The sequence below is a fragment of the Sciurus carolinensis genome, chromosome 8 (genome assembly GCF_902686445.1).
Source record: "Sciurus carolinensis chromosome 8, mSciCar1.2, whole genome shotgun sequence".
Classification (NCBI taxonomy): Eukaryota; Metazoa; Chordata; class Mammalia; order Rodentia; family Sciuridae; genus Sciurus; species Sciurus carolinensis.
Window position 1 is genome coordinate 93,051,606 of NC_062220.1, and position 24,712 is coordinate 93,076,317.

At 38.4% G+C, this 24,712-nt stretch overlaps 1 pseudogene; it reads right to left on the bottom strand.

Annotated features, from left to right (window-relative positions):
- Positions 1-17,024: 17,024 nt before the first annotated feature.
- Positions 17,025-17,411, bottom strand: LOC124991358 (gamma-aminobutyric acid receptor-associated protein-like 1; annotated as a pseudogene).
- Positions 17,412-24,712: the final 7,301 nt, after the last annotated feature.

Here is a 24,712-nt window from a genome sequence, read left to right on the forward strand (position 1 = left end):
ATTCACTTATACACAAAATCTGAATGAACTGATCTCATAAAAGTTGAGAGTAGAAGAGTAGTTCCAAAGATTGTGGAAAAGAGAATTGAGGAAAATGAGAAGAGGTAGGTCGATGGGTAAAATATTACAGTAAGAGAGTAGAAGGATGAATATAATTAGCAACAAATATATCTCTAATAGCTAGAAAAGAGAACTTTGAATATATTCACCATAAAAAGTGATAAAAGTTTAGATATGCCACTTATGAGATTTTGATCATTATCCAATATATCCTAAGTCAAAGCATCATATCTCATAAATATGTATAATTATTATGGGTTGATAAAATTAAACATTAACAGTGTGATCAGAGAGGATCTGTCTGGGTTATTAGAGATGAGAACTACAGAGCAAGAAGTGAGTCATGCAAGAAGAAAGCAGTCCAGAGATTTCCTTGCAGAAAGTGCACAGACTCCAGGTTGGGGAGGGATTTCACCTTCAGGGAACTAAGATGGGGCCAGCGTAGCTGGATGGTTATGAGGAAAAGAGGAAATGACCCCAAATAAATAGGTAAAGACAACCTAGATCAGTGGTAGCACACAACTTTTGAGTTGCCAAGTCTTCAGACAGGTTCTTTCTTCAAAGCTATGTTAGAGGACATTTTCTCAGAGGTTGTAAGGCTAGGTTGCATGGTGTTCCTGGCTCCTCCAAAATAGGTTCACCAGAACCTGTGAATGTGGCTTTATTTGGAAAAGGTATTTTCACAGATAGAATTAAGTTAAGGGTCACAGATGAGATTATCCTAAACTAGTGCAGGGCCCCAAATTAAGGTGAAGAAGAGAAAGTCCCGTGAAGACGAAAGCAGGTAGGGAGCTCTGCTGCCACAGGCCAAGGAATGCCTGCAGCCTACAGAAGTTGGAGGAGGCAAGGAAGGGTTCACCCCTGTAGCCTTCAGAGGGTTTGTTACCTTGATGACACCTTGAGTTCAGACTTCTGGAATCTGAAACTGGGAAAGAATAAATTTTGGTTATTTGAAACCACACAATTTGTGGAGATTGGTTATGGAAACAATTGCAGTTGCCAAGTTTCCATCTGTTTCCTTTCTCAAATTCTTTCTCCCTCAGAAGAACCTGGAAGCAGCAGGTGACAAGATGGAAAGAGAAGGACAATAAACCTCCCTAGAAACAGGAGGTTTGGCTGAAACCACACAACCCAAGCGTTGCCCTCTCGGGGGTTTATAAAACCCTCTTGTGCTGTGTTTGCCAAAGAGATATGGTAGTCTCTGCCTCTTTAGGTGCTTTGCTTTTTTGGGTTTTTTTGGGGGGTTTTCTGGTGGTACCTAGGATTGAACCCAGGGACACTTAACCATTGAGCCCACATCCCCAGCCCTCTTTAGTATTTGATTTAGAGACAGGGTCTTGCTGAGTTGCTTAGGGCCTCACCACTAAGTTGCTAAGGCTGGCTTTGAACTCGTGATCCTCCCGTCTCTGCCTCCCATGCCACTGGAATTGCAGGTGTGTGCCACTGTGTTCAGCTGATGCTTTGCTTTTAAAAAATGCTTTTTTGGTTTAAATGCCCTGTGATCCTGTTATGCTCTTTCAGCTGCCATTTAAACAACTTATATTAAATCTCTCAGGAAACTGGTTTTGCTTTTATATATTTATATGTATTTTTAATACATCTTCCCATGTCCTGCAAGATGCTCTCCATTTAGACTTCTGGATGTATCTCCGGAGGAAGGATTTCAACTTCAAGATTTAGAGTACAGTTTCAATTCAAGTTCTCTGTAGTGGCACTACCTCCTCCAAAGGAACAGAAATCAGGTTTAATGGAGCCATGGACCATTCTCCTTGAAATCTTCTTGTTCTTGCTGACTGGCTTGCAGGAGCTCTGTGCTCCTCAGGGACTCCCTCAGAGATTGCTTCCCTCTGAAGAGACATGAAAGGGGCCTCATGGCACATCTCAGCTACAGGGAAACTGCAAGTAATTCAGGGCACAACTGCCTCTGCAGGATACAGTGAAGGCTGGCTGAGTATAAGCCCCCTCCTCCAGTAGTGGTGAAATAGGTTCAGCTCCCCATTAAGACTGTCTGCCTGCCTGGCTTTAGGAAGTCTCACCCAGATAGGACTGCAAACAGACGTAAAATTGGAGTGAAAGAATAAAAGCAGTAAATTAGGCCAACAAGCAGCACAACATCAGAGGCTGCAGCCTGGGTTATAAAGCCAGGATACCAAAGGGGTGGCATGAGTGTGAGAAAAATGGAGCACATGTGGCAGAAAAGAGTTTCACAACCAGAACACAGAGGAAATTGTTGCCCATAACTGAGTTCTCAGTGCCAAACCCTGTGTCAGGGTAGTAAGCCAGCTGGATCCCAGGCCAGAGCAGAGGTAAGAAAAGCCGAGTCATCTGCTTTTCACCAGGGCTGCTATTATATGTACCAAAGGGCAGGGGCCTGCTCACCCGCCTTTCTTCACATCACACCTTCCTAGTACAACAACAGTTACACTTTAAATAACACAGATGCTTAAGAAATACAATAAAATGTCAGCTCACCCAATTGTCCTTGGAAACTTTTGGACCAGTCTAAAGTTGGAAACACAGAACACAAGATCACAGAATAGTCTCAAATTGCTTACTTTTCTTCACTTCTTAGGAAATTTCCAAACATGGCTGCTCATCAAAATTAGCTGGGAAAGATGTCTTAAATTACAGGTGCCCAAACTGCACCTCTACCTGAGTTCTTGAGAATAAGGTTTATTAAAATTAATATTTTTAATTGGTGCATAATAATTATACATAATAATGGGATTCATTGTGACATATTCATACTTGTACTTGATATAATTTTGTTAGTTTCATTTTCCAATACAAAGTTGAACAAACTGAATAGGTTGTAGAAGAAACCTGGGGATAAATTTTAAAAAGTCTTATAATCAAATAAGAATAGTGATAACATATGCTAGAATCTCTGGGACACTATAAAGGCAGTTTTAAGAGGACAGTTTATGGCTATGAATGCCTACAATTAAAAAAAAATAAGAAAGATCCAAAATAAGTTACCAAACAATGCATCTCAAGTTCTTGGTAAAAACAAAATAAAACAAATCCCAAAACTAGTAGAAGGAAAAGACATAATAAAACTCAGAACAGAAATTAATGAAATAGAGATGAAAAAAATACAAAGGATCAATGAAATGAAGAACTGTATTTTAGTCACTTTTTCACTATTGTGACTAGAAGATATGACCAGAACAACTTAACAGGAGGAAAAGTTTATTTGGGAGCTCATGGTTTCAGAGGTCCAGTAGGCTCTATTCCTTGGGATCAAGGTGAGACAGAACATCATGGCAGAAGAGTGTGGTGGAGGAAGTAGTTATATGATGAACAGGCAGAAGAGAGAGACTCCATTCACCAGCTACAAAATATATAACCCAAAGGTGCACCCCAATGACCCACTTCCTCCAGCCACACCCTAACCTGCCATCTGTTACCACTCAGATAATGCCACCAGGGGATCTATTCACTAACTAGATTCAGGCTCTCATAACTGGATCATTTCTCCTCTAAACCTTCTTGCATTATTCACACAAGTGCTTGTGGGGCATACCTCACATCCAAACCAAAACAAACTGGCTTTTTGAAAATATAAACAAGATCAATAAATCCTTAGCCAAACTATTCAAAGAAAAGAAGATGCAAATTATTAAAATTAGAGATCAAAAATGAGATATTATAATAAACATCACTGAAATCCAGGTTACCATTAGGGTCTATTTTGAAAACTTATATTTCAAAAAAATTGGAAATATAGAAGAAATGGATAAATGTCTGAATACATATGACCTATCAAATTTGAACCAAGATGATACGGAAAACCTAAACAGACTAAGAACAAACAAGGAGATTGAAGCAATAATAAAAAGCCTTACAACAAATTAAACCCAGGACCAGTCGGAATTCTACCAGACATTTGAAGAACTAATGCAGTGCTCCTGAATTATTCCACAAAATAGAATGGGGAGCAGGGACACTCCCAAACTCATTCTCTGAAGCCAGTATCACCTTGATTCCAAAACCAGATTAGGACAGTTCAAGGAAAGAAAACTACTGACCAATATCCTTGCAAAAATCCTTAATAAAATATTAGCAAATCAAATCCAATAACACAGTAAAAAGGTTATACAGTATGATCACATTGGTTTCATTCCAGGAATACAGGATGGTTCAACATACACAAATTATAAAAGTAACACTTTAGAAAAATAGAAATAAGGACAAGAATTACAGGATGACTTCAACAGATGCAGAAAAAGCCTTTGACAAAATTCAGCACCCATTTGTGATCATACCTCTGAAGAAATTAGGATTAGAAAGAATTTACTTCAATACCAAAAAGCTATTTATGATAAACCCAAAGTCAACATCATACAGAATGGGAAAAAATTAAAGGCATTTCCTCTAGAAATACACATTTTTACAAATATTCTGAAGGTACTCTGAAAGAGCTTGCTCAGTACAGACCTGATATTGGAAACTTCTGCCCTGGTGGCATAGCTTAGTGAGAGAAATGCTATCTCATGTTTTCATCCCCTGGCCCAGTGCATGGGACATGGGAAACACTGCAAATTCTTTGGGCCTAAACTGAATTAATAAAGGCAATCTGAAGTTTGGCATGAGGTTGTGGGGATACCATCAAAAACAATCACACAATCTAGGAATGTTTAAATTGCTTGTCAAAAATCAGTAGGAGATTGGCAGATGCACACAGGGTAGAAAGAAGGAACTGCCCAAACAAGAAATATTTCCAAAGGGATATGGGAGAATGGAGAACAGGGGCTGAGGGTGGGATAGAGGGAGGCACAGAGCATTCTGCCCCTCCTGTGACAAGCAATGGTTTTCCCCAGCTAGCACAATTTCCGTGATTGGTCCTGATTGTGTGGCAAGAAATAGGTCTTTATTTCAGGTTGTCAGTGCTAATGTTCCATTGTCTTTGAGTTTAAGATTGAAAGAGAACATTTTGGGGGTGGTTCCTTGTTGATAAATATAGCTAAGAAAATATTTGAAGATTTATCTCTATTTAGAAGCAATTTTTTGAAGGAAAGAAAATTCCCAGCAGAGTTTTGACTCATGTCCTGATTTGAGAGCTTCCGTGTGGTTGGAGTGAGTGTTCCAATGAAATCCCCTGGACAGCTAAGAGTGCAGGTCTCCCAGAGTTACAATCAACAATGCTTACCAGACTCTTTTAGAGAATGACAAGTTTCTCTTTAAAAAGGAAGCTTCTGTCTAACAATTGCCTAATATAAAATGGGGCAGTAGGATCAGCTGAAATATATTTGATGGTAGGTATGAAATGACAAGATAGGCTAGAACTTCTCTGAAAATGTGAGTATGAAAAAGAATCAGTTGACTCCTGCTTCCATATTTTCAGAGCATCTAGCATATACCTCCAAAGAGTAAGAATCACAACAACTGAAACTGCTTGTTTATCTACTTGTCTGATATGTATCAAGTTCTTATTAACTTTTTTTATCAATAATGTCACAATAAGTAATGATTGTGTGCCAACTTTGCTTCTAAAACTGACACTATCACATTCAGCACAGAAGAATAGCTGTCTGCAGGTTCCCTTTTGAAGTGGCTTTCCAGACAGGAATGACATTTCCTAAGACCCTTTCCTCTAGGTATGACCTTAGGAATGGTCATCAAGAAGAGAAAGTGGAAATCATGTATACCTCCTCTGGGCCCTTTTTAGTTTTCTGCCAGCAACATGCAAATAATGATGAGGTCCTAGGGGTTCTCTGAATCCCTAATAGGGAAGAATTGCCCTATGAAAGCATCACCTTCAGACCATTATGTAAAAGAGTCATAAACCCAGTCTCCTCAACTTAAAAACAACAGAAGCATACATCATAGGCTCAGTCTAGCAAATAGTATTCATTCATATGCTAAACAGGGGGCCATCTCCATGGGCCCCTGCATCCTGCTGGAATTCTAACCAGTACTTCCCTAAGTCAACATTAATTTGTCCAGCTGCAAGGTTAAAACCATGGGAAGAAGTTTGAATTTCACCCAAGAGCACAGAAAACCATTAAAATGTTTTAAGTAGGGAAATAACACGATGGGGCTCCCATTTAGAATGGTCAATAGTACAAGTCTGAGAGCAAAGTAGGTTGAACACTGTCATAGGAATCCAAGGCCCTAGCAGTGTAGACAGTGTTGCATGTGTTCAACACATTTCTAGAAGGGAAAAGTAGGAAGGACACTAAAGAGTGAGACATGTAAACTGTTAAGAGATGTTTGGAGACAGAAGACTGCTATGGAGATTCAGAAAACCTCCAGCGAAACAAGATGAAACCACAAGAATGTTTTGCATAGGAAGAGAGGAGAGAAGTGAGACTACGAGGAGTGCAGTTGTAAATGGAATCAGAGTCCAAAGGCAAATAAACCAAGTATGAGAAGATGCCTCTGAGACGCAGATGAGACCATGTCTCCTTCGCAGTGGGAGCAGCGTGGGGATGGCTAGCCCACATTCCCACAGGCTGAGGAATGGATATAGCCTGAGAATGTGGAGACAGAATATTCAGAAAACTTCCAGGAGAGTTGGTTGTGAAAGGAGAAGAAATGATAGAATAGGCAGAAGGAAACATAGGCTAAAGGAGTTTTTTATTTGTTATTGTTATGAAATACAGGAGATTGTGCAAATATCACTGGGAAAGGAAACAGAAAGGAGAGAGAAAAAGCAAGAGAGCGGTCCCTGAGGAAAGAGCTGTGGGGGGCAGGAGATGCAGAGGAGGCTGAGAAATTAGCTGTTGGCAGGATGAGAGATTTCTTTATGGTAAAAATGAGAAGCAAAAAAGAGGGAGACCAAACAAAAGTAATTATGTTTGGCAGATTAAATATGAATGGGTAATGGGAGGAAGAAAATTTATGTTGTCTTTAGAAAAGGAAGAGAAAACATCTATTCAGCCATTAGAGTTTCTATTAGTTGAAAGGAAAGCCAAATTGCCCCTACATCAGGGTGACTTAGAGGAGCTGTATGCATGAAAATCTAGGAAGGATCAGGGATAAAATTTCAAGACATCTCTTGACTATAAAACCTACTGGTTCAAAACATAGACTTTGGAAGCAGGGAAACAAGAGTGTGTCTCCCAGTTTTCATTATGTAATAGTTGTATGATCTTGAACAATCTGCATGACACTCTAAGACACCAGTTCCTAGTGTACCCAGTGAAACTTTACTCACAAAACAAAGGCTATTGGGGTAGCACATCATCTTCAAAATGCTTTTGGCATAATAATTATCTTGCAAAGGAGTTCATGGAACAACACATGATACTGTTTAGGGAACAGGTACAGACCAGCAGGGATTACACATAGTGATAAAGAGACAAATGGGAGAGTGTCCCACAATATTAGGAAATGAGCAGAGATTTAAACAAGGAAGCTGATGGATTTGAATGACAGACAGAGTAACTGATATTCCAGAAAAAAGGATGAGATCAAGAGTAACAGAAGCTCTAATCAGGTGTCCACAGACATCACTTGCTCTCTTTATCAATGTTACCATACACTCACATGTATGTAGCCCCCAGTTTTACTACACAAGCAGGACATTTTTTCCACATCTACAGTGTGAGAGATGGTTGCTCTCCATTCAGAGGCAGGTGACACAAAGTTTTGTTCATGCATTTGTTTTCAATTTTTGGGGTTACATTACAACTTTATTTTTACAATATTTTAATTTGTTGTAAAATCAGCTCCCATATACTGTCAGTCCATTATTTTATAATTTATATAGATCAAAACATAAATAAGTAATAAATAAAGTCTGGCAAATGTCCAGCACCAATGTCACTATTTCCAAAATCCCTACCACTTCAGGAATTTTTGAAAAATGTAATTTGTGACAGAATTTATAATTACCACAGTGCATACTTATCAACACTCATTATTGATATTAACAGCCTAAAGTGGAATTCTCTATTCCTAGAAACAAAGCAGTCCTTTCATTAATGTTAAGGATAAAAACGTGAGTGTGCTATGCCTTAACTAAAACCCTGGAGCCAATTACACTTTCATGCAGAGGCTAATTATATCAAACACTCTGCTGACCTGCAGTCACAGGTACATAATTGACAGAGCTCCCTGCAATGCACACATAATCAATGACAAGAGATCCACTGCAGAATTCACCTTGTCATTTTCCACATTACACAGACATAGAAAACCTCAAGTTTCCACTTTTGAGGGATAATAAGAAATCAAGACTTTTCCTCTAACCCCACCTCCAGGTTGAGACATCAGACAACACAGAGAGATGGAGAAAACCCAAGAATCCTATTACTAATAAAAAACTGACAAGGAAATGCGGCTTAGAGCCGGTGACAAAAGGGCATCTATTCATCTACTCCACTCAACACCACTCTCAAAACAGAAATTACACTTACCACTTGGTCACTGATAGAGCTAAACGACCTCATGATTCCCCAGTACAAGCAAATGTCTTGCACAAAGCACAGGAAGATAGATGCTGTAAAAGAGAGACACATGCGGTGCCTCAATGCTCTTTTTAGTAGAGTAGCCTGGACAGCTCGCAGAAGAATGCAGAAATTATTAGTCCTGCCATACGATAGCCCCAGAGAAGGCACAAGTTTCTTCTCCCATATTCTTCTAGTTTCATTTAGTCCAGTCCAGATTCAAGTGGGTGAGGGAACAGACAGCTGCACCCAATGGAGGGCTGGCCTGAGTGTAGACAGGGAAATAATTTGCTGTAGTCAAGTCATCATATGCTCTAAGAGACCTGAGGACTATCACAATTACTCTGTGTACAAATTTCCAGTCTACCCATATGTCCTACAAGTTTCCATTAAGCAATGTTGCTCTCTCTGGGCACAGGGCATAGAATAAAGTGCTCTAGCATGCAGAGGATTAATAAAATTCTCCGCTTCTCTGGATTCTTGCTGGTCTTCAAGTTAGGTAATGATATTCGACACCTGTTATGCTCTGGCCATTCAATGAAAAATGAGCCTCATGAAAGATGAACTGGTAGAGCCTGAAGATTATATTTGTATCAAAAGCCTCATATTCTTAATGCTTAAAATAACCTCTTCAGTTTGAATAACTGTATAAAAATAACCCTAATATATGTTATAGTTTCTACACATCTACACTGAAAAAGTGTTTTCTCAGATATTATCCCATTCAACTTGTAGCATTCCTATACGAAGCAGACATTCAAAAAGTGTGGGGCTTGGAATGAAAACTTAGATTTTCTCCCTTTAAAATAAAATGATTTGTTTGATGATAAAAATAATAAATGCTCTTATAGAAAATCTACAGAAACAAAAAGCTTTAGAACTAAAAAAGAAACTCAAAGCACACCTCAGAGATAAGCATTATTACCCTTGTGATTTATTTTCCAATATACTCCTATGTGTTTCTTCTAAGTTTCGCAATAAAAAGCTCTTTAAAGCTTCCAATGTAACATAGTTTTCGTTTGTAATTACACCCTAAAACAACTACATACAGCTTCAGTTCCCTGTCATTAAATACTCTTCAGAACAATTAATAAATAATTTTAATCTGACCACATGAATGGATACATTATAAAATTTTTGAAAGGTTCAGAGAAGTACTAAAAAGCTAATTTAAGAATTCTCTGTATGGCCAACCATAACCAAGACTTGCTGCCATTCTGATATATTTCCTTCTAGAAATAGTTCACCTAACAGAGTTTAAGGAATTGAAACTGGCATAAGTCTCTCTCCCCATATAAACTCATATACATCACATATGTACAAACTCAAAACACCCTCTCTCTCACTCACTTTCTCTCTGTGTATATATAATCTATATGTACATAAATATATATATAATATTTACAAAGTTATCAGTGTATACTGTTTTGTGATCTTCACTTTTATTGAACAATATATGATGAGCATTTTCCCATGTTTGCCTTCTGCAATACTATCCCATCCAAGATGTTATTATAACAAGTTCTAAACATTCAAATAAGTATAGAGAATTGTACATCAGTCACCTAGATTCTGTCATTATTGATGCCATTCTCATTATTGTGTGTCTTTGCTGGACTCTGGCACTCCTAGCCCTCACTGCAAAGGGGAGGTGTGCAGTATACACTTTTCAGAAAGCAAACACCCTCAGACAGTCCAAGGCCTCTCTGTTAGTGACAGAGTTAGACAAAGGGACATTAGAGCACTATTGACTTTCTTAAAACAGTAGCAGGGAAGGGTGTTTTGGTTTCAATACCCGTCAGTATGAGGAGGTCAGCTCCACAACCTGCTAAAATTCATCGCACTGCAAAGACACTGTTTTTGTTCTTGAAAATAGTTGAGATTGAACTTTTTGCCTTTATACAGCATAAATACCCCTTCTATTTTATAATGCAGTGATCCACCAGGGATCAGACTAGGATCCACAAGAACAGAACAGACATACCAAATTAACACATACCATGAAAACATCACCATTTTGGGAAACACACTGCCCTCAAATTCCCTCCAAACATGTCACTCTCCCTATGGTCTAAGTGGTACATAGACCTCTGCAAAGATATAGCAATAAAGAACTGAGCTGGCTCAAAAGGGGTTAATTCCCACCAAATGAAACTAAGGGACTCCATATAGAAAGAGCTCTGCTTTCCACCAGGCAGGGAGATTCTACTTATCTCCACTAAGCAATAACACATTTTTAACCTCTCTTCACCTCAACTCTACTTTCTCAATTGAAGGTCGGGCGAATAGAAAAAGAGCTTCAAGCTTCTCCTCAAGAAGAATGTTATAATCATGAACAATTGAAACTCCACCTTAAACAATGCTGTCCCCAATATTATCTCATTTGAGTCTCACACAACTTTGTGAGATAATGGCAAATATCACTCATTCCCATGTTTGAGAGCAGAATTCGGAAGTTCAGGCAAGTATTAAAACCTATGCTTTATGACCCCTAATTCATTCTTCCTTCCACTTCAGAACTCTTTCATCTCCTTGATAGAAAAGAGAAATCAGGTGAAGATAAAAAAGCTGAACAAATTACAGGCAAAACAACCTCCTCAAGAAACTACTTATTTGACGACATTCCTCATTCCACAATATGGCATCTATAAAAAGTGTGCCGCCTTCATGGAATTTAAAAAGTTCAATCTTCCTCCTTTCCTTGTGTGACTCCCTGCAAATTGAAATCTATCCTGACAGATGATTGAAGGGAGCAGCGTGCTTACATCAAGGTCCCTTAACTCTCATTCTGCTAAAATGAAAATATGAGGAAACTGCTCACCTGAGAAAGTCGACAGGAAGTAATGGGGCGAGGCCCGTTCATCAGCACAGCACTGTTTACCCCGTCAGCTCTCGGCTCTCTGAGGAAAACCTTCTCAGTTTTTGGGCTACCAAAGCACCTCAACAATTTTCAGCAATAAAATGAAAAATAACTGCATGGGAGTGAAGTCAATACATTCTGTGCAACTAATATGAAGGGGTAATTTTCCCCTCTCACAAAGTACTCTGATGAAAGGAAAGGACTAAATCATGACATTTCCAAAGAGCTGTCCTCTCTTACACAAGTCAGCTTCCCTGAATTCCTGTTTGGACTCAGAAGAGTTTCCTTTCACCAGTGTACCTCACATGTAGAGTTACATGGAGATGCTTTTCTGTAAGAAATGGGGATATAACCTCATTTGGCTCAGATAATTTTATACTCATTTATCTTTCCCATATTTTTATTGGTGCATTCTAGTTGTACATAATGGTAGGATTTGTTGTTACATATTCATTCATGCACACAATGTAACAATATAATTTGGTCTATATAATTGCCCAGTATTTCTCTTTTCCCTCTCTGGTCCCTGTCCTCTATTCTACAGATCTCCCTTCAAATTTCAAGAGATCCCTCCCACCTCCATCTTTTTCTTTTTCTTTTTCCTCTTTTCTCTCATATATGAGAAAAAACATGCAATCTTAACTTTCTGGTTTATTTCATTGAACATGTTTTCAAGTCCCATCCATTTTCCTGCAAATGACATTTCATTCTTCTTTGCAGTTGAATAAAACTCTTTTGTGTATATATACCACATTTTCTTTATCTAGTCATCCACTGATGGACACCTTGGTGGTTCCTTATTTTGGCTATTATGAACTGCACTGCTATAAACATAGACATGCATGTATCACTATAGTATAATGACTTTAATTCTTGAGGCTAAATAATGAGGACTGGTATAGCTGAATCATATGGTGATTCCATGCCTACTCTATCAAGAAACCTTCATACTGATTTCCATAGCAGTTTTACTAATTTATAATCCCACGGACAGTGCAAAACTGTTCCTTTTCCCCCACATCCTCCTCAGCATTTTTTATTGTTTGTATTCTTGATAGTTGCCATTCTGAGGCTGGAGTAAGATAAAATGTCAGTTTAGTTTTGCTTTGCATTCCTGTAATTGAAAATGGTATGGACATTTTTTCATATATTTGTTGGATATTTTTATTTCTTCTTTTGTGGCTCAGATACATTTTAACTCAGTTGCCTTTAACTAATAATATGTCTATTTTCCCTACAGTGGTGGGCCATCTTATTTTGGATATTTAATTGGCTCTTGAAAGATTAAACACTCACACCTGAGCCTCTGGCTCTCACAGATTATTTCTCCCAGAAGTTAAAAGTATAGAGGTGAATAAAAAGAAAGAAATTCTGAAAAAGCGGCCCTTCCCCCTAATGAAGCAAATATGGAAAAGCAGGACTCTGCAGATTTTTCAAAAATCTTATCCTAATATTTAGATTCAAAATTTATTTCCCCTGATCTTAATTAAGCAAACCCTTGAGACTCTTGGGCATGTCTAATCATTCAAGGATAAAATTCCAGGAATTCACCAGTCTCACCCATAGGACAGTCTGAAGCAAACCAACTAAGCAATCCTTGTTATGATTTTCCTCAGAGACCAAATATGAGCACCTACTAAATTTTCTGCTTTGTTGAGTTCTAGAATTCTTTCTAAATGTACAGCATCAGGCCCCTTCTGTGCTTTAATTCCAAGTCAACATGGAAAATCATAAAAATATAGTAATATTTTGTGGGGTGATTAGACCACCTACCACCCGTGGTCACAGGGTCATATTTCCTCATCTGTAAATGGAGCCTGTGTTAAATATGCCCTGATTCATTTATTGTGCTTCCTTTCTGGTTTCTGCTACCTCTAGTCTTCTCTTCTCATGCTGCTGTCTACATCTGTATTTTAATAACAGCCTGTGGTGCTGACATTAAGTGATTTTTCAGTCAGTCCTAGTGAATCACATACAGAGTGGGAGAGAAAATCTGGAGATTACCTAGTCACAACTCTTCCTTGTTTTTTTTTTTGCCGGGGGGGTAGAGGGGTTGTTAATTACAGAAACCCCAAGCCTCAGTAAGTCAAGTAATTTTCCAGGTGTCACTGCTTGTTCTTGAGAGAAACTGTGACCATCTCTGACTCAACATTGCACCCTTTACTCCCACACCACTAGTTCAAAATATTATTAACCACTGGACTCTCTGCTGTTGAAATATGAGAAATGCAATATATTAAGGAAATTAAATTAAATTGAAAACAGAGAAGTCTGTCAACCCATCTGTTGGAACCTTCCCTTCACACTCTCCTCTGAGGAACCATCGTGGGACCTCAGCAAGGGCCATGAGGATAGTTAAGCACTGGAAAGGCATCAGCATGAAACAACCAAAAGTGAAGCCTGAGCCAAGTGTGGTGGTACCTGTAATCCCAGTGGATCAGTAGACTGAGCCAAGAGGATTACAAGTTCAAAAACAGCTTTAACAATTTAGTGAGGCCCTAAGCAACTGTGAGACCCTGTCTCAAATAAAAAATAGAAAGAGTTGGGGGTGTGGATCAGGGATTAAGAACCCCTGGGTTCAATCCCTGATACCAAAAAAAAAAGAAAGAGAGAGAGGGAGAAAGGAGAAAGGAAGAAAGGGAAAAAGGGAGGGGGTGAAGGAGGAGGCATTAGGGAAAAAATGGACTTGAGTACTCATTTCTCCAAAAGATGATTACAAATGGCCCATAAGCACATGAAAAATATGCTCAACATCAATAATGATTCAGGAAATGCAAATAAAAAGTACAATGAGTTGCCACCTTATGCCCATTTGGATGACTATAATTCAAACACACCAGAAAATAACAAGCATTGGTGAGAATGTGAAGAAACTGGACTTTTGTGCACAGCTGGTTAGTGCAGAGGCAAAAGGGTACAGTTGCTGCGGAAAACATTATGGCTGTTCCCCCAAAATTAAAAATACAATTGTCATAGACCCAGCAATTCTATTTCTATGTATATAACAAAAGAATTTAGAAAAGGTCTTGAGGAATATCTATACACCCATGGTCATAACAGCATTATCACAATAGCTAATACATGGAAGCAACCAAGGAATAAACAAATGTGATATGCATAAATAATAGAATGTTATTCGGTCTTTAAAAGGAAGAAATTCTGGCATTTATAAAATGGATGAACTTTTAGGACATTATGCTAAATAAAATAAACCAGATATAAAGCATAAATACTGTATGGTACCATTTTTATGAGGTACTTAGAATAGACAAAATCATAAAGGCAGAAAGGTGACTGCCAGGGGCTGAGGGGAGGTGAAATGGGGGTAAGGGTTCTTCTTTATGAGTGCAGAGTCTCAGATTTCCAAGAAAAGAAGGGTTATGGAGATGAATGATGGAGATAGCTGACAACATTATAAGTATGTTTACTACCACTGGACTATACATTTAAATCTGATTAAGATAAGCTTTATGTTATGTGTATTTTGCTGCAATAAAAGCATTTTTTAATTGCTCAGTCACTACTGGAAGACTATCCCAGTGCACATTGTCTGGTTATCAAAGCTGCCTTGAGGTATTCACCAAGCACAGCCCATAGACCAGTGAGTGCACTTTACCATATTAGCAAGGTGGAAAAAAAGTTAGCCATTAAGCATCCCATCACCTAGAAAGATCTAGAAGTTCGAATTTATAACACTGCCCGATGGGGCAATCATGTCTAATCACTGATAAATTGCAATGTCAACTTCTTTTGAAAGAAACTACAGAAAAATATACAGTTAATGTCTTTGACTTAGCAAAATAAACTTCAACTAAAGAGAATAAACTCCATAAGATAAATAACAACTTTGCCAAAGTTTTACACAGTGGGAAAGCAGAAGTACCAGTAACCCAGAGAAATCAAAGGCATCTCAAAAATTTTTTTAAAAATTAAAGCTGAAAGGGGAGGATGATGGCAATTACTAAAATGGCAACTGAAAAATCCTTGTTATCAAAGTCAATTAAAGAAACAGTTAATACACACACACACACAAATACCAAGATATCTATCACTTAACAGGAGGAATTAAGAAGCTGAATCAATATTATTTTCATTCACATCAAAATTCTCCTTTCTCTTAGGAGGGAAGGGACAGAGAGGAAGGAAACAGAACGTTTGAAAAATGACAAACGAATGGGTTTGAAAAGCAAAATGCTTTCTACTTTTGTGTTTCCTGGTTCCTGCCCTGGGATGTCCACCTACCTCTGAACCCTAAAGATAGACTCAATGGGCATGTCCAACTTTCCTCTTTGCTGTTTTGTGTCTCTCCAAAATTCATGTTTTGGAGCCTAATCCCTGATGTGATAATATTAAGATGTGAGACCTTTTGAGCAGTGATGAAGTCATGAGGGCTCCACTCTCCTGACCAGTTTGGTACTCCTTTTTTAAAAATATTTTTAACATAAGTAATTATTTTATTTCCTTGGCCTGACATCAGTAATTTCATTATATAAGAACTTGTAGCTGAAAGAACAGACACACAGATTTCCCCCAACAGGAAGAATCCTTATCATCAGCAGAGATGAACCGAAATGTCATGTCTGAGTGCAACTTCTGCTCCCCATCCCCAACCCACAAAACCCCTAAATAAAAAAAAAAAAAAAAATCAGTGAAATCCCCATGAATTACTAAATCATCCCTTTGGAACTTTTCTAATTAGTAGCTGCAGCCTATGAAAACTGAAGGAGAGAAACAGCTGGTCAGCACAGAGCATTCCTCAGATTCAAGGGGAAGCAGCAGGGGAGCAAGAATTTTGAATGAGTAGGGGGGTGAAGATGATCTGTCTTTCCTCTATCTGCCCCCTCTATAGGGAAGACACTTCTGACCCAATACATGGAAAATGCTAATGAAATGCTAAAGGACTGGCTTTAGTTTGTAACTAGAAATGTCTGAGGCTCATGAAATTCCAAGATAGGTGTGGGATAAGCGGTACCAGAGAAAGAACAATTTAGTTAGAGACTTGATACTCATTCAATTCCAGTTTAAAGCCATCAAAGCTATTTCATAATCAAACCACCTCCATGCCTGCCCTGTATTTTCCAAAGGTAAGAGAGCTCCATGTAAACGTCTGTGTGGATGTCTGTTGCCACCACCAGGGTGATGCGGGGATATTTGTGTGAGACTAGGATCAGAAAGTGGGGTGCAAGCAGAAAGACAGGGGCTATCAGGACTACAAAGCTTCCATTACAGTGAATGTCTTTGGGTCCCCAGGTATGGTCCACTACCACAAGTCCTAACGCATTCCCATTTCCTTTTCCCTACTTGTCTTGTGTAAATGTCAAAAAACTGAAATTTCTGCCCAAAGAGATGGGCGCTTTTGCTGGACCGCATTCATCTTGGGCTTCAACCTGCCCACCTCCTGAACCTCCTATGAGACTGCACGAAAATTAATTCTCAGCACTGCTGTGAAATTATGTCATCCCCATTCCTCTATTAATATCAATTCAACAGGTCTGTCCTGGTTTACTTTCTCCCTGGGCCGAAGAAATAGCAAAAACATCAATTATGCATGTGAAAATATGACGACAGTGTGTGCAGCGCCATGTTTCCCTGTGTCCTCACCTTCCACCGGCTCCGCGGTGGGAGCCCTCCCTCCCGTCCCCGAGCCCCACCCGCACCCCTGCCCTACTCCCAAGTCCAGCCGCTCCCATCTCCAGGACCTCTGCCACTCACTTCCCATAGGCACTCTCATCACTGTAGGCCACATACAGAAGATAGTCTTCCTCACGGCTGTCCTCATACAGGCGGCCCACAGCGGCACGTAGGGGGCATGATGTTCTTAACCAAGAAGAATAAGGCGTCCTCAGGTCTCCGGTGCATCTGCTTCCGGGTTCAGAGGGCACAAGCTATTTCCTCTTGTCCAGGCAGCCAGGCACTTGGCCTTTTGGAGCCTTCCGCACAATGGCAGGGATCCTGTCTGGATATTTCTTCGGGATTTTTTCTCCTGTCTTTAGCTGGTACTTAAAGGGTTGGTCCTCCTGACACTGGAACTTCACGGTGGACCGCAGGATTTCTAAGACCCCAGACCAGGCCTGCCTCCCTGCTGGTGATTGCATCTGTCACTTTTTGCTACCACCGCCAAGGTCAGTGTTACCGGAATCGGTCTTCCTCCCGTCGCAACACGATCAGACCTAGTGTTTGTTAAGGGATCCCCTTCCAGTTTGATACTCTTATAAAAGAGGTTTGATCATGCTAGTAAGGCAATCCCAAAAAACCAATGACTGAATGATTTCTCTGATAAGTGGATGATGATGCATAAGGGGTTGGGGGAGGCAAGAATGGAGGAAGGATGGATTGTATAGAGGAAAATGAGGGGTGGGAAGGGGTGAGGGGAAGGAAAGACAATAGAATGAGGCAAACATCATTACCCAGTGTACATGTGTAATTATCCAAATGGTGTGACTATCCTTCATGTACAACCAAGAAACGAAGGTTGTACCCCATTTGTGTACACTGAATCAAAATAATAAAATAATTAAAAGCAAAGAGATTTGAGGGAACAGTCTAGGTCTTGTTGAAACGAAGTGCCATAGTGGAAACCAGACCAAATCTTCATCAGACACCAAATCTGCTGCCCCTTTGATTGTGGACTTCCAGTCCTCCAGAACGGAGAGAAGTAAATTTCCCTTGTTTGTAAATTACCCAGTAGAAGGTATGTTGTTAAAGCTTCAAGAAAAGACTGAGACTTCCAGCTCAGTTTATGATGCAGAGTACGAAATCATGAAAATGCATTTGGGAGTGAGCGTTTCAGACCCTGTCCGATTAGGTCATTCCTGGAGGCTTGGCTTACTCATTTGTTTTATGTCATGGGGTATCTGTCCACTCACTTTGTTGTTAAGTGCTTAAGTTTACTGTTTTTTTTTTTTTTTAATAATTCTGAGTTACAAGGATGTTTATAGGCATAGCTCTAATATTTTTTACACCCTACAAATATTAGAGAGGAAGCTTTATATTGAGAATCAAAGGATAGATTTCTAATCCTGGGAGCTAATAAATCATGTCCTGAATGACATTGTATGTTTATGCATCTTTATACAAAATCACACATTCAGGAGAAAGTCGAATAGTCTTTATCTCCACATAATTTGTTTCATTATTCTTGTGAGTATAAAAGTTGAGAGATGTAAAATAGATACCACACCAAACTTACTGTGTCATTAAAAATATATTTTCATTTAATGAACACCTATACAACCCTAACTATATATAAAACTATTTTAAAACTTTTAAATGTTAACTTACTTAACATTCAGTTCTATAAGGTCAAGTATTCCTTTTAACATAAGAGCAAACAGACAGAGGTCAAGTAATTTTCTCAAAGTCACACACACGATTAGTAAATGGTAGGGTTAAAATTTAAAGTAAGACACCTTACTCCAAAGTTTCTGTTCTTCCCTGCTACACTATGCTGCATCATTGAACATAAACTATTACTTTAAAGTTTATTGACATTGTATAAACTGAAAAGTGAAATCACCAGTGCCAAATAAAGTACTGGGGTTTTTTGGAAGCAACAAGCAAAAGTAAGAATGATTTCCCTAATCTCCTCTGACTGCTGGAATTGTGTAAGTACTTAATCCTCTTCATGCTGAGTATTAATCTTTAGCAAGTGGGTGTCTCCTGAAAATTCTGGGATAAACTAAAGTGGGTTTTACAGGCAAAAGCTATATTTTAATTGCACTCTGGATTAACCAAAGAATGAGTGAGTAGTTTGGGGCTACAGTAGAGTCCCCTCCCAAAAAGCTTCCCTTCCAGTAGGCTTTCTCCAGCTTTTCTGATACTAAGCAGAAGCTACGCTCAAAACTATGAACATAAGGTTGCAATGGCTATTATTTAGTGGTGGCCCCTTTCATGGGACTATGGAAGGGACTTAAGTAGCTGAATCAGAGTTCTAAAATCTACAAGGTCTGTCTGTTTTCTTTGCAATTCTTAGAACTGTCTTTCCATGTCATGTTTGTCTGAAAGTTTCACTTTATCAAAGTAAAATATAATAAGGCAAAAATCCCTTAACTGAAATATAGAGGGGATATCTCCTGGATGAGGGGACCTCCATCTTTGATATCTTAGCTGACATGGACCTTTGCAACAGGATGGGTTCAGGAACAATGCTGTTGCATCTTCAGCAGAAGACTAAAGTCATTCAATGTCTTTTCTTTCTACTATTTTTGTTGTTGTTGTTGTTGTTGTTGTTCCAGGGATTGAACCCAGGGTGCTTCACCACTGAGCCACATCCCCAGTTCTTTTTACTTTTTATTTGAAATAGGGTCTTGCTAAGTTGCTGAGGCTGGCTCTGAATTTGCTATTCTCCTGCCTCAGTTTCCTAAGCCTATTGTACCACTATGACTGGCTCAGTTTTTTTGAATAGGAGAATTTTAGTTTATCAAAGGAGCCAATTCTGGTTACTTTTTGGAAGAATATGCATAACCATGCTTTCTATGCTTTCCTTTAGGTTATTTGGGAGAAAACAAGCCATGTACATCTCCATTGATGGAAAAGACAGTCATGCAGTTTGGGACAACTAGTCCCTTTTAAACTCCAAACAAACAAAGCATCCCTTCTTTCTTCAGAACCAAGGGCAACACAGACCCAGAAAAACGTAATTAACATAGAGCTATAAACTGGGGTCAGCTTCTATTGGACATTGGGAGAGAGACAAAGGAGAGTTGCTAGGACTACTGTTATCTGATGGGAAGAAGTGGAATATTCAAAGAAAGGAGGTATGAAGTACAGAAGACTGTAGAGATGGAGATATTTTGTTGAAAGAGAAAATATCCCATATGGGACATCATCCAAAGGCCTAATGAGTCACTCTTGTCTGTGATTTCTCTCCTAATCTCTCACTGTTTATTGAAGGATCTGAATTAACTTGATGAAGTCACAATTTCCAGTTCCTGTATTCCATACTGGTTTGGGATACTTATTTCAACCTTTTAATATGAAAAGTGGTTTGGAGATACTTGTGTAAAAAAGTGGGTGCTGGTAAGACATTTAAAAAAGAAGGTCCTAACATAGCATTTGCCAATTCTCTTGGTATAAATCTTCATTATTGCTGATTTCAAGATACCAGGGTGATATCACTCACTACATACCACACCATTGGTTATTCAGGATAAGATCCTCTTCAGATCAGCAGCCTGTCTGTATGTACTGAACCTAAATGTCTATAATACAGCAGATCATACAAACTTAAGAAAATATGAGCTAGTTTCCTTGACCTTTTTCATTCCCCAGAAGTTATGAAGGGGATGAATGTAATTCAGGTAATGGTCATTGAAATATAAGGTGATTATGTTTCTACTTAGTGTAAGAGTACTTCCTATGTTCACACAGGCCAAGTAGTTTTCTAACCCACCCAGGTGTTGAGATCTACCCAACCTGAAAAATGAGCCCAAGAGTAAGCAAAATACTACTTTATTACTGGAAATGGGTACGAGAGGCAGGGTTAGAGATAGAGCTTATATTTATGATCAAGGAGCTTCCAAATAGGAAACTCCCTGGAAGTATAGGACAAAGAGAGAATTGTCACTTTGAAAATGGGAAGCATGAAGTGGGTAACTGAGTGTCCACACTCTGTAGACAGAATAGGTCCCAGGGGAGTTTAAAGGGAGGAGATGCTGGGAGTGTGTGAGTTAAGAACAGGCACCTATTCTGATATAAGTAGTATTAAAACCAGAGCAGGATTCCTGAAACTTCCTGCGGATTCTTGGTCCTACTAAGGGGTGATAATTACAAAGTCAAAGAGCAGAAGGAAGTGTTACTTCAAAGAGGATCTTTGCCCAAGAGAGAAGGGAGAGGGAGAAATTGATGCCCCTATATAACTTGTCCATCAGAGAAGTCATTCTGGAGGCCATACATGCCAAAGGCTGTCTCTCCAGGTGAAGGGGGGATAAAAATATCAGCCCACTCCCCTACCATGCCTCACCTATTTTTGTCTCAGTCTATGGAGCAAAATCATTAAAATTCTGGTCTTGGGGGCATCTGGCTGGTCCCTGAAGGGAGAAGATCAGCACAGGCCTATAGGGAAGGCCTCCCCATTTTCCACCTCCGCAAGCATGAACCTCTGCTTCTTTGTGAATCTCATGAGACTGCTGAGAGGTAAATATATAATTCGTCTCCATAAGTTCAGAAATTATTCATACCAATTAATTAATTAGGACAATCCCACAGCTATTTGGTTTTCCAAGGCGGAAAATTTGCACTATTTTATTTCCCATTTCAAATTATGTCCAGCCAGAATTTCAGAGGTGCTGTAATAAAAACAAATGAATAAAATGTCACCACATAGATATACCCAGAATTTGATTATTAAAACTTCTCCTTTAATTCAATTCCAAGATAAATTGTAGTTCAAGATTAATATCCTTGCTTGTTAAGTCCATGATTCATACCTTCTAAATTCAGATTCCGCTCATCTCCAGTAAAGGGGTTATTGTGGAGTCTGCAACTTCACCTGTAATGAACCTCCTACAGAGCTCTCTGGAATTGTGTTGGAGAAGCCACCAACACAGTTGGCCTCCCTCCCTCTGGTTGTGTAGCCTCATAGAGTGTGCCAACTAAGGCCTATGGATCCTTGCCCTAAATCCCCACACCACCTCGCCATATGCTTTTCATGTTTGTGTCTTTTCTGCCCCTTCTTAGCTTCCAGTTCTCTCCTTTGTTGAACAAAAACAAACATGGATTTGGGGATAGAGTTGAAATGCATAAATGTGTAATTGTTTTATCTTCTGCTTTGAAATAGTTACTGACTTCAATTGATGCTCCCAATTATTCAGAAGGAACTCACAAAGTAGACTTTTTATAGACTGTTTATCTGTTAGTAAGTATAAAACCCAAAAGATTCTCTTTCTTGGCTGTTGGGAAAAGCACAGAGCTCTATGATTCATCTCTCTGCCAGGGTGGACTGATGTCACCTACCAAGAATCGCCTCCCTCTAGCCTTCTGAGTATTTCTAAGCATTAAATATGTAAGACCAAAAAAAAGTGGGGGGAGGTGCATTTCAAGCTGTGTTTCATGAAGAGAACATTGGTAGCGGTGTCCCTCAGGGACTATAAGCACCTAATGAGACCCATTTGGGTTTTAAAACATTGCTTCACTGAGAAGGAAAGTAGTTTTACTTACCCAAAAATATAAGTATCAATTTTTATGCTTCTCTAATCATTGCAACTAACCTTGACAAATAACTTCTGACATTTAAAATGAACCTTTCAAATCTCCCTTCTCATTAAAATTAAAAAATGATTTTGGAAAATACCTATCCCTCCTGGCCCTATTTCAAGAAGACTCACTTTTTAAATAATTGCTTTTACTATAAAAGTAGAACATGAATATTAAGAAAACTTGGAAACCCAGAAAAATACACATCCAACCCTAACCCAGGAAAAAACATTGTTAACATTCGAAATGTTTTCATTTATGAATTGTTCTGTTTTTCTGCCTATAAGTATTCCTTGGATTGAAAATAGGTCAAATTATCCATATTAAGCTAATCACAATATAATTCTAAATTGCAATTCCTTACTAGAATCCAATTCTAACATAAATCCCCATGGATTTCTTTTAGAACTTGATGAATTCACTCTAAGTTCAACGTAAAACTTAACTGGATGAGACTATGTGAGAAAAAAATGTTGAAGCATCTAAAAAGAAGGAGTCTTGTAAAATACATTGAAATTAAAAATGCATGTGCTCTTTGATCTAACAATCCAGTATGGGAAACTTTCCATACAGTGCAGCACTTGTTTGCAAAGATGCATGTCAAAGGGTGTTCCAGAGGCTTTTGCGTTGGTTTGTTGTCCAGATGCAGGTGCAGACAGTAGAATTCATCAGACTGCTCAGTTCTACAGTGTTTTTGCTTAACTGCCATCATCCATGAATGGAAGGGTCACCTCTTCCTTGGTTTTGCTTAGGATCAATTCTTGTTCTCTGTTGGTGTTCTGCTCCTTTTTGACTCCTAATCCTCATTCCCTTTTTCTTCCTTGCCCACCAATCATGCACCACATTATAAATATCCATTCTTTTAGTAATATCATCCAAATTGCCTTAAATTCCTTTTTATCTTAAACAGTGCAATGAGCATCCCCATAAACTTTCCTCTATGGCCCTCTGTAAAAATCTAACTAGGACACAAGATAATACAAATATAAATGTATGTATTCTTATTTTCACAAAGTTCTTTGAATTGTTTTCTATATTTTTGGTACCAATTTTTACTCCCATCTAATGACCCATGAGGTTAAATTCCTCTCTTTCTCAGCAATACTTGTTATTCATTTTTGTCCATGTAATAGGGATAATATAGTGGTTCACAAAGGTCACAATTCATATGCTTTTCAATGTTTCTTCACAGTTATGGCTATTTGATTTTTCACTTCTAAGATTTGGTCCACTTTTTCTTTTTGGTGTCCTGACCTTTTCCTAGTTAGAAGAAATCCCTTAAATGTTATAGATTTCAATCTCTTGTCAGTCTGAGATTGGACATATATCTTCCTCCAGTCCATTTTCTGCTTATTAATGTTATCTACAGTGTTTTTGCTTAATAGAAATCTCAGTTATGATGTAATCAAGTCTTAAGTTTTTACATTGTGATTTTATTTTTTGAGGTTTTTTGAGGAATATCCATGTGACTGAAGTCATAAAGGTAACCTCTTATACTTTTTTCCTATTGTCTTGTGTTTGACAGTTAGTACTTAATCTACTAGAATCCATCTTCATATTTTGCATGATACTTAGTTCTCTATACAGTGAACTCCTATTAATAATCTGTGTTCTTCCCCATTGGTGTGGCATTGTCTTACATTAAGTCCCCTAGTTTTAAAAGTTGACCTGACTGGCATATGTAGAACCTTGCAACCAACAATGACAGACTCTTCATTCTTTTCAAATATACATAGTACATTAAGCAAAAATGAACACATTCTGGTATAACCAAATATCATAAAAACATTTAAACAACTGACTTTATCCACTGTAAGTTCTTTGATCATAATAGACTCAAATTAAAATTTTAAATATGAAAATATAAATAGAAGTTAAACAATATAGTTCTTAATAAATCTATGTCTTATATGCTATCATACTAGAAATTAGAAAATATAGAACTGAATTATAATAAAGAGTTGGCATACAAAATGTGGGGAATGTAGAACATTGATATAAATTATATGTAAACTTATATATATTATTTTTATATGAAAGGCTGAAAAATCAATAACCTAAGCTTCCATCTCAAAATTTGATCATATAAGCTTCCATGTCAATGAACTAAAAGAAACAATAAAATAAAAACAGAAAATCAAAGCTAATGAGAATAGAGGAAATGAGTAAGAGAAGAAATTAGTGAAATGCAAAACAAGAATAC